The sequence below is a fragment of the Mustela lutreola genome, chromosome 1 (genome assembly GCF_030435805.1).
Source record: "Mustela lutreola isolate mMusLut2 chromosome 1, mMusLut2.pri, whole genome shotgun sequence".
NCBI lineage: Eukaryota > Metazoa > Chordata > Mammalia > Carnivora > Mustelidae > Mustela > Mustela lutreola.
Window position 1 is genome coordinate 31,714,405 of NC_081290.1, and position 9,420 is coordinate 31,723,824.

Below are 9,420 nucleotides of genomic sequence, written 5' to 3' on the forward strand. Positions count from 1 at the left end.
TATGACAGGCTTTTAAATCAGAGGCTGGCAGAAGGAATGGAAGAAAGCAGATTAGGAGCCCATGATTGGAAACAGAGATGATAAGGAATGATACTCAGGGATGATAAGGAATCTGAGTTAGACAGCGTCATTATAAGGAGATATGAGAGAAGGATCAGAAGCAATGAAAAATACAAACTAACAGAACAGAATTTGAATAAATAAATATGAAATAAAAAAGAAAAAGGAATCTGACTGTGAGGCTGGGAAAATTGGAGAATGGGTGGTTAGGAGAAGCAGAATCCAGAGCGGGAAGAACTTGGAGATGGGGTTTGAAGTAGAAAAGGTGTAGTGTAGGTATATGTTTATGTGTAGGGAGAGAGTTAGAAAGTTACTTTTACCAGTACTGAAATTAGATATGAGATATACAAGTTAAAATGTCAACTAGATATTTTAAACATGAAATTCAAATTTGAAAAATAAGACCAAAGAGAAATTTTACCTCCTTCTTTCCTCCTTTTTCTCTTTCCTTTCTTTTCTTTCCCTTCCTCCCTCCTCCCCTCTTTTCTTCCTCCTTCCCTTTTTTTTCCCTCTTTTCCTTCCTTCCTTTCTCCCCTTCCATTCCCTACCCTGCCTTCTCCTCCCCCTCCGCAACATTTTGGCTGTTCTGTGTACCCTTGAAAATAGTCATACTGCTCTTTTGGACAGAGTACTCTATAGATGCCAATTAGGTTGACTTGATTGATAATGGTATTCATGCCCTTTACTTCTCTTGAATTGTGTGTGGGAGTAGCGTGCGCATACAAAAAAAAATGGTTATAAGGATATTAGGTGCAAAAGTGGTTTGATTTGTAATACCTTGATTCATTCTTGCTTTATTAATATGAAACGATCTTGTTTATGATTTTATATTTTTGTCCTGAAATCTGTCTGATATTAATGTAACCACTTCTGCTTTTTAAGAAATTAGTATTAGCATGATTGATCCTTTTAATCAATTCATGTCTTCACACCCCTTATTGCTGCCAAAACCACATGGGCTGGGGGCTGGGGCTGGATGGACAGACACCTCCCCCTACCCAAACTCCTCCTGTGTGTGGTTGGAAAACTTTTTTTGTTTTTTGGTTTTTTTTTTTTTTTTTTTTTTTCTGAATTCATGTCTTTATTTTTGACACAAATTTTTTAAGGCAGCATATGGTTGGGTCTTGCCTTTGTGTGTGTGTGTGTATGTGTGGTTAAGATTTATTTATTTATTTGAGAAGGTGCGGGGGAGACACAGAGGGAGAGAGGGAATCCTTGAACTGTCTCTTTGTTGAACATGGAGCCAGACAGGGGCTGTCTCACCACTCTGAGATCATGACCTGAGCCAAAATCAAAAGCCAACTGCTTAACACACAGAGCCACCTAGGCGCCAGATTCTTGCCTTTTACAATTCAAGTCTGACAATCTCAGCCTGTTAATTGGTGTGTTTAGTTTACTTCTTTTTAATGTGATTCTTGTTATTTTGATATCAATATTGTCAGATACTGATAGATATTGTCAGATTTAAATTTACCACTTAAGTATTTGTTTTCTATTTGTCTTACCTGTTCATTCTCCTTTTTCTTCTTTGCCATCCTACTTTCAGATTATACTTTTATGACTTCATTTTATCTCTTGTTGACATATTAGCTATAACTCTTTGTTGTTGATGATTTAGTGGTTTCTTAAGGGTTTAAAGTATATACTTTTAACTTACAATCTATTTTCCTTTAAAACCATATCACTTCAATTAATATCTACAAATTTCTAATACTATACTTTTCTCTTTCTCATTCCAGTGATTATGATATTTTTGTGTATATTATAAGCCTCAGATATATTATTATTACCTGTTGTTAAATAGTTAATCCTTTGAAGAGCTTTTTGGAAAGAAAATAGATATATGTTGACTCACATACTTAATGTTTCAAGTGCTCTTTATTGCCTTGTGTACATCCAGATTTCTATCGGGTACCATATTTCTTCTGCACTGAGTACTTATTTTAAGATTTTGTGTAGGGGCGCCTAGGTGGGGCTCAGTCAGTTAAGCCTTTGACTCTTGACTTTGGCTCAGGTCATGATCTCAGAGCTGTGAAATCAAACCCCGTGTCTGTCTCTGTGATTTGCAGGGAGTCTGCGTGAGATTCTCTCTTCATCTCCCTTTGCTCTTCCCCCTTAGCCCCTCCCCACATCGTGCTCATGCTCTTTCTCTCTTCCTCTCTGCTAGAGATGAATTATTTCGATTCTTGTATGTCTGAAAAAGTCTTGATTTCATCTTCATTCTTAAAGGATATTTTCTCTGGATGGAGAATTATCATTTACTCTTTATATTTGTATTTAATACTTTAAGGATACTTTCCTGTCTTCTGGCCTACATTGTTTATCATGAGAAATTTTTTGTCATCTTTGTTTTCCTATACGTAGCATTTTATTTTTCTTGGTTGTCTTCAAGATTATTTTCTTTGTGATTGGCTTTAAATAATTTGATTAGAATGTGCCTTGGTGTATTTCATTGTTGTTTTTTTCATTTTTCTTGTATTTGGAGCCTGTTCACTCTCTTTGATAAAATTTGATAAAGTTTGAGTTTATTATTTCAAAAAACACTTTTATAATTTTCTTTCCCTCTTTTGAAGACTCAAATTCTCTGTACATTAGGTTACACAGAGTTGTACCACGGCTTCCGGACGTCCTGTTTGTTGTTTAAAGTCTTTTTTTTCCCCTTGTATTTCAATTTTGGTAGTTTCTATTTCTATGATGTCAAGTTAACTAACTTATTTTGCAACATCTTATCCTTCTTTTATCCTATCCAGTCCTTTTTTTTTATATCAGTATTATATAGTTTCCATCTCTAACAATGAGATTTAGCTCTTTTTAAAAGTATCTTCCATGTCTCTACATAGGATATTTAATTATTTTCTGGCTTTTTGAATGTGTGGAGTGTAGTTATAATAACTGTGTTATAATGCATTACTGATAATTCTATCATTTCTTTCAGTTCTGAGTTGGTTTGGACTGACCAATTATTCTCTTCATTATAAGTCATATTTTCCTGCTTCTTTCCAAGCTTGGTAATTTTTTTAGATGCAAGACATTGTTAATTTAGCCTTGTTGAGTGCAATATTGCCTGAATGCTAAGTATTTTTGTAGTTGTATACGTTTTCTTGAATGTCTTCCTTGCACATAAGTTATTTGTAAATAATTTAAGTCTCTTTGGTCTTCTTTTGTCTACGGCCATACCACCCTGAACGTGCCCCATCTCGTCTGGTCTTCTTTTATTTATTTATTTTTAGGTGGGACAAGAGCAGTTATTAATCTACAACTCATTCTTCACCTTCACTGACAAAAGGTCCTTCTGGATGTACAACCAGTTCTGCATGAAGTATGAGCCTTTCCAGTCTAACTGGACAACAGGAAATATTCCTGTACCATCTGAGCTTTAAGTACTGTCTTTTAATCCATTTGGGTGGTTCTTTGCATGGCAAAAAGACTTGCTGCAGGTTTTCAGAGTGCTTTCTCTGTTCTGCACTAAACTTATAAGCATTCTTTCCTAGTGACTAGAGTTGCCCTTGCCTCCTTGAACTATCAGTTCTGTCTCTTCACCTCAGAGCATCCACCAGTCTCTCCTTGGTTTTCCCTTTCCTGCACCACAGCCTGGAAATGTCCTCAGAGAAGTATATCTAGTAATTGTTGTGCTTATTTCATTTGTTTCCTATGAGAGTAAAATGTCTTTATTGCCCAATGCCCAGGGTCCTGAATAAAGTTGCTCTATATGGCTTGTCTAGTTATTTGTTTTCTTCAGGTTTGGTAAATCCTTGTATGATAAAGCTATTTCATCTAGAAGTCTCTTGATAACAGAAACTCACAGAAGAAAACAATTAAGAACTGAATGCATAAGAACACAGCACAGACCTTGAAATTAGGCTTCTTGATTTTAAATCCTAGCTCCACCAGTGTAATATTAGGCAACTTTATTGAATCTCTATGATTCATTTACCTCAGGTGTAAAGTAAGGGTGATAGAAGTTACCCCTTCACTAATTTAATATGAAGACTAAATCAGTTAGTATATATGAAGTGCCTGTCTCATGGCAAACCCTGAATAAGTACTAGTTATAATCATATTACTTGTAGCAGTAAAGGAGCTCTTTTTTATTAGTATTACCACAAGAAGAGTATACAATAAGGCTCTTCAAGGAACTGGAGAGAAGAAATGGAAATGCATCAGTAACCAAGTTTACTGTTGTTGTTGTTGCTGATTTTTTTTCTCTCTCTCTTTTTCTTCAACAATGGATGTACTTCATCCATGTTTTTATCAGTTTCTTCTTTATTCTGATCTCTCCCTCTATAAATCAACTTTCTCTGCTTCTCTTAGTGATTGGGGCTAAACATTCCTGACCTGAGTTGCTGAGTTTCTATGTACTAATGACAAGAAATTAACTAGCATGACTGACTCTATTGGAAAAATACACATGACTGACTAGATAGAAAGAGAATTTTAGAAAATGCATATTTGGGTTACAGAGTTTACTATAGCGACAAGTTTCCATTAAGTATCAAAGAACCCACATTAGGGTCACACATCAATTTGTGTGTAGGGGGCAGTAATACTCCTCTTCAGATATTTTGGTTTTCTTCAGAGATACTGAGATCTCAAAGACATTTGTTTTAAGGGTGATAAAAGAACAAGGTTTTGCAGGTGAATTGGAAATAATGTGGAAGCAAAGTCCCCATAGATGGGAAACTGTGCTTTCTATTTAACAAATGCCTCCATCCTTTTTGTTATTCAGTAACTCTCACTTCAAATGAATGTGTCATTGCAGTAATGCTCTATTTCTAACCAGCTGTCTAATTTTTCAGAGAGATGAATGAAATAATTCCATGAGTAATAATTAACAAGTGGCAGAAGTTACTATGATTTTTTAATTATGAAGAGATAAAATTTTCTTCCAATTATTTGTTTAAAAATTTTATTGATTTCTCTTTTCAAAGAGAAATGAGCTGTCTTCAGTTAATGTCTAAAAAATGATTTCAATGAGAGTTGAAGGATGTTAATATTAGTTTTCTCTCAGTGTTGTTCATATCAAAGCCTACATTTTTTTTAAAAGCCTTTTTGGACAATTTACTTATAAGTACACATTAAAATTTTATTATAATCTTTTTGTAAGGCAAAAAGAATCTTCTAACAGATCAACTCAAATATTTCTTCTTTGGTAGAATTATTTATCAGAAAGAGTGTTCAGAAATAGACCTGTTAGAATAGATAGACAAAGAAGGAAATATCTGATTAAAAGTTATAAGGCTCTTGACTGACAGCTTCTTAGCAGATGGGTTACTCTTTTCTCAGAACAAGATTTAGTCTCATTGTAGTTTAGAATAAACTACTTACTCATTTTGTGAAGGCTACGATTTTCTTCCCCTAAAAACTTAAGCATTTTCTTACCCAAGTAGCTTATTTTCCAAACCAAATTTAAGTGACTTTTTTTCTCCTACAGATCCTACAGAAAGACATTATAGCTCTCCAAAATCTAGCCTTTTGTCCAATAAACACTGGTAAGTTTTTGTTATATGTAGATGAAAAATGTGATATTTTTTGTAACATAGAAATTGAAGCTCGTTTTGAATGCAAGATAGGAACTTATTAAACAAACTGAGGGTGAATCCTTTTGTGAAAGCAAAATCTTTAGGGCATGTAAATAAACATTTTGGTAGGCCAGACAGGATAGCATACTGGGATGGCTTATAGGTCAAGAAAAAGTATTTGAATAAATGAAGGTTTTGGTGTTATTGTTCATTAGTTTATTTTGTTGTTGCTTTTGTTTTAGTGTTTTTGGTTTTTTTTTTTTTTCAATCTGTCACATCATGGAAACCATGGTCAAATCCATCATCTCATCATCTAAGCTTGACTCATAAACCTGTGTTCACAAAGTTTTATAAAATTGCATATTAAATTATTTAAATTATTGTGTGCCCATATTTTACAAATCAGAGAGACTGACTTCTTGTAGATAAATAGTGAAAATAGTATTCTAAGTCAACTTATAAGGTCAGAAAGGAAAAGAGAAAGCTATTATGCAAAGGCTTTCAGAGCTATTCTGTGTGGAGGAGAAATTGTGCAATTTGTAGGAAAGGGGTGGGCCTAGATAGTTTTGGCTAAGTTCAACTCTAATTTTTTTGTTAATATTCCTTTTCCATTAGCTATCATCAATCACCCCTTAAATCAATTGTTGTTAAATTTGTGTTTTTAATCTTCTTTTCTATTTTTAAGCAAATAATTCTCTTTCTATGATAATATAAGTTCCATAAGGGCAGATATTTTTCACACTTGTAATCACTGTTGTATCCCTTAAGTCCAGAACAATATCTGACTCATAATAGACTTCCAATAAAATATTTGTCACTGAATGTTGAATGACTTTATACTATTCAGAAAGTCATGGAAACTGTCTCTCTGCTACACTTATGGGAAAAGTCAGGGAGAAAAGGAAAGAGAACTTCCAGCAAACTCATAAATGTCTTGAGTATAGAAAATCTATAGTGTCCCTTTGTATATTCATAACATAAAAAAACCAGAAACAAATATAATAGTTTTGAACATAGGAAATAATCAATAACTGTCACTGATGGATTTTCTTCCAGTAGCTTGTTCCCAAAGATGAAACACAGAAGATTGTGAATACTATCATTTTTTTTTGCATGCTCTAGAAGTCTAATTCAAGAGCTAACTCCTTCATACCATTTTTTCTTCATAAGTTTCTAAAAGAGAATAAAACAATCTGGGACAAGTAGTTTCACAGGGTGGTTCTGAAGATGATTGGTGTGCTATTTCACAGCTTTTGCAGGAATAAAAACCACTTCGAGTTTACCCCATTAGGAAATAAAACTTCCCTTCTCTTTTTGGCATCACTCTCAGCACAGTTTTTGTAAAAATAACATGCTGGAGGGGCGCCCGGGTGGCTCAGTCAGTGGAGTGCCCAACTCTTGGTGTTGGCACAGGTCATTATCTCAGGGTTGTGAGATTGACCTCTCCCTGGGTGACAATGTTCAGCAGGAAGTCTGCTTGAGATTCACTCTCTTCCTCTCCCTTTACTCATCCCCTACTCTCTGTCTCTCTCTCTAAAACAAATAAACAAATCTTTAAAATAAAATAAATTCTTGAAAAATACTTATTTACTGAATGAATGGCAATAATTGTACACCAAGCCTCATCATAATAGACTGGAGGAATAGGATAGAGGTATGCATTCTTCACAACTATAGATAACCCAAGTGTCACTTTTACTTAACTTAAGGTAACCAGTTTTGGATCCCATTTAAGTATGAAGAAACTTAAATTTTTGAGATAGTTTGACATAGTAGAAGCAGATTAGGGTTCACTATCTTCATTACCTGATATATAATATCCTGAAAATATTTTTTTCTCTTTTTTTTTTTAAATTATTTTCAGGTGGAAGGTTTTATCTGGCCCCTATTGCTTCCTGCTAGTTAGAACCAGAAGTTAGAATGTCTTTTCGATGGTAAAAAATGACCAGATGGTACTGACACCTTGTACATCCCGAGTAATGTCCTCCAATATGCCAGCTACCAACATGCTACTCTTTCTCCTGTAGTCAATATTCATAAGTCAGGAAATCAAAATTTTGAAAGACAAGTGGTTCTTGTCACTATTATCTGCACTACTTTATCTCTCTGCTACTACAGGTTCTGCATGTCTCAGGAAGGAAGACTCCCACCAGAATGAAACATGAATGCCTTCATTAAACTGGATTTGAAACTGGGACATTTTGAATTTTTCATGCTAGTGAATAATGAAGCAAAGAAGGGGATTACTGTACTGGAGATGATGACTGATCTTTATAGCCATGAGGAGGGTTTGTTTCTTCTACAACACAATGGTAATAAGGAATATGTCCATAATGCAAAAGATCCCTTGGGGTGTTTCCTAGTACTCCCATATCTATGATTAAAGTCAAAGGAAAACTACAATAACCCAACAAAAATAGGTCTAATGATGGTCTATACACTTCAACACTTGAGGAAGGAAGATTTGGATCACTCTTCATGAGACAAGGAACTATGGCAAGATGACCATGGAATTAGTTGTACAAAGAACTATAAAAGACATGAATCTTACTTTTTCTGACTAGGATATATTATGTAAATATTAACCAGTTTTCTCTCTTCCTTTCTCCCTTTCTTCTACCATCTGTCACAAGATGTATTACTCTTGGATCTCAAAATTAAAATTACAAGATATCAAAGGAGGTGTATGTCTCAGTTAAATGAAGACTGAACACCCCCCACAAATAGATAAAAGGACTTTATGTCCTTTAGGGGAAGAAAGTTGGCATATTTTCAGTTTTACAAGGAAGAGCTGCCAAAGTTTGCTATTGTCTTTATGTGAATGCTGCATAGTAGTAAAGAAGAGCCATATGAATTCAGGTTGACCAAGGATGGACTATGGTGGATTTGTATTGTGTCTATTTAGCTAACCTGGAATATTACTTCTCTGAATTTCTTTGTTCCTTGTCAGTGTGTGCCACAAGCAACATTTGGCACAGATGAGAAAGGCAGAAGGACCTAGCAGTCATCTTCCTGTTATATGCAAGGAATCAGGTGGGCACAAGGAGTTGTGGAAGCTTGCACAAGCTGTTCACTACCTCCTGGATCCCTGGTTGGTGTCGGGTAGTAACCAGGCCTGCAGTGAATTCAGATCATGGCAGATTTTCTTCTTTAGCTTTATTTACTTCTGCTTAGGCATGTATTTCATTAGGTGATGAAGGGTGCCAGCCTCTCCACTGAAACATTGCCCTGTTTGAAGTTGGAGATTTGGAGATAGCAAAGCAGATTGTAATTTGTCTTCATAGGTTCTAGTTCATCTTGTAGTTTCCAGCCCATCTCCATAGATTCCTCTTTCTTCTTGTTTCCTACAGTTCACATCCATCCTGTCTTCCTGACTACCTGCCTTGATAACTTCAAAAATGTGATACCAGATAAAGGAGACAAAGTCCCATATGAATTTTTTAACTAATTGTGTAAGGGAAAATTGCCATAAAAATAATTTTATTACATATATATGTAACAAAATTTTATATATATATATGTGTGTGTGTGTGTGTCTGTGTTTGTGTGTGTGACACACACACACTTGCATATATACACACATGTATATATAGTATATATTATATAATATATATAATATATATACTATATTATTATATATATAATATAATATATACTATATATACTATATATATGTGTGTGTATATATGCAAGTGTGTGTGTGTCACACTAGTGATATATATAATATATAATTTTGTATATATATAATATATATATACACACACATATATATGTGTGTGTGTGTGTGTATATATACATGCAAGGATGTATGTGTCACACTAGTGATTTTGTTTCTCTGAAT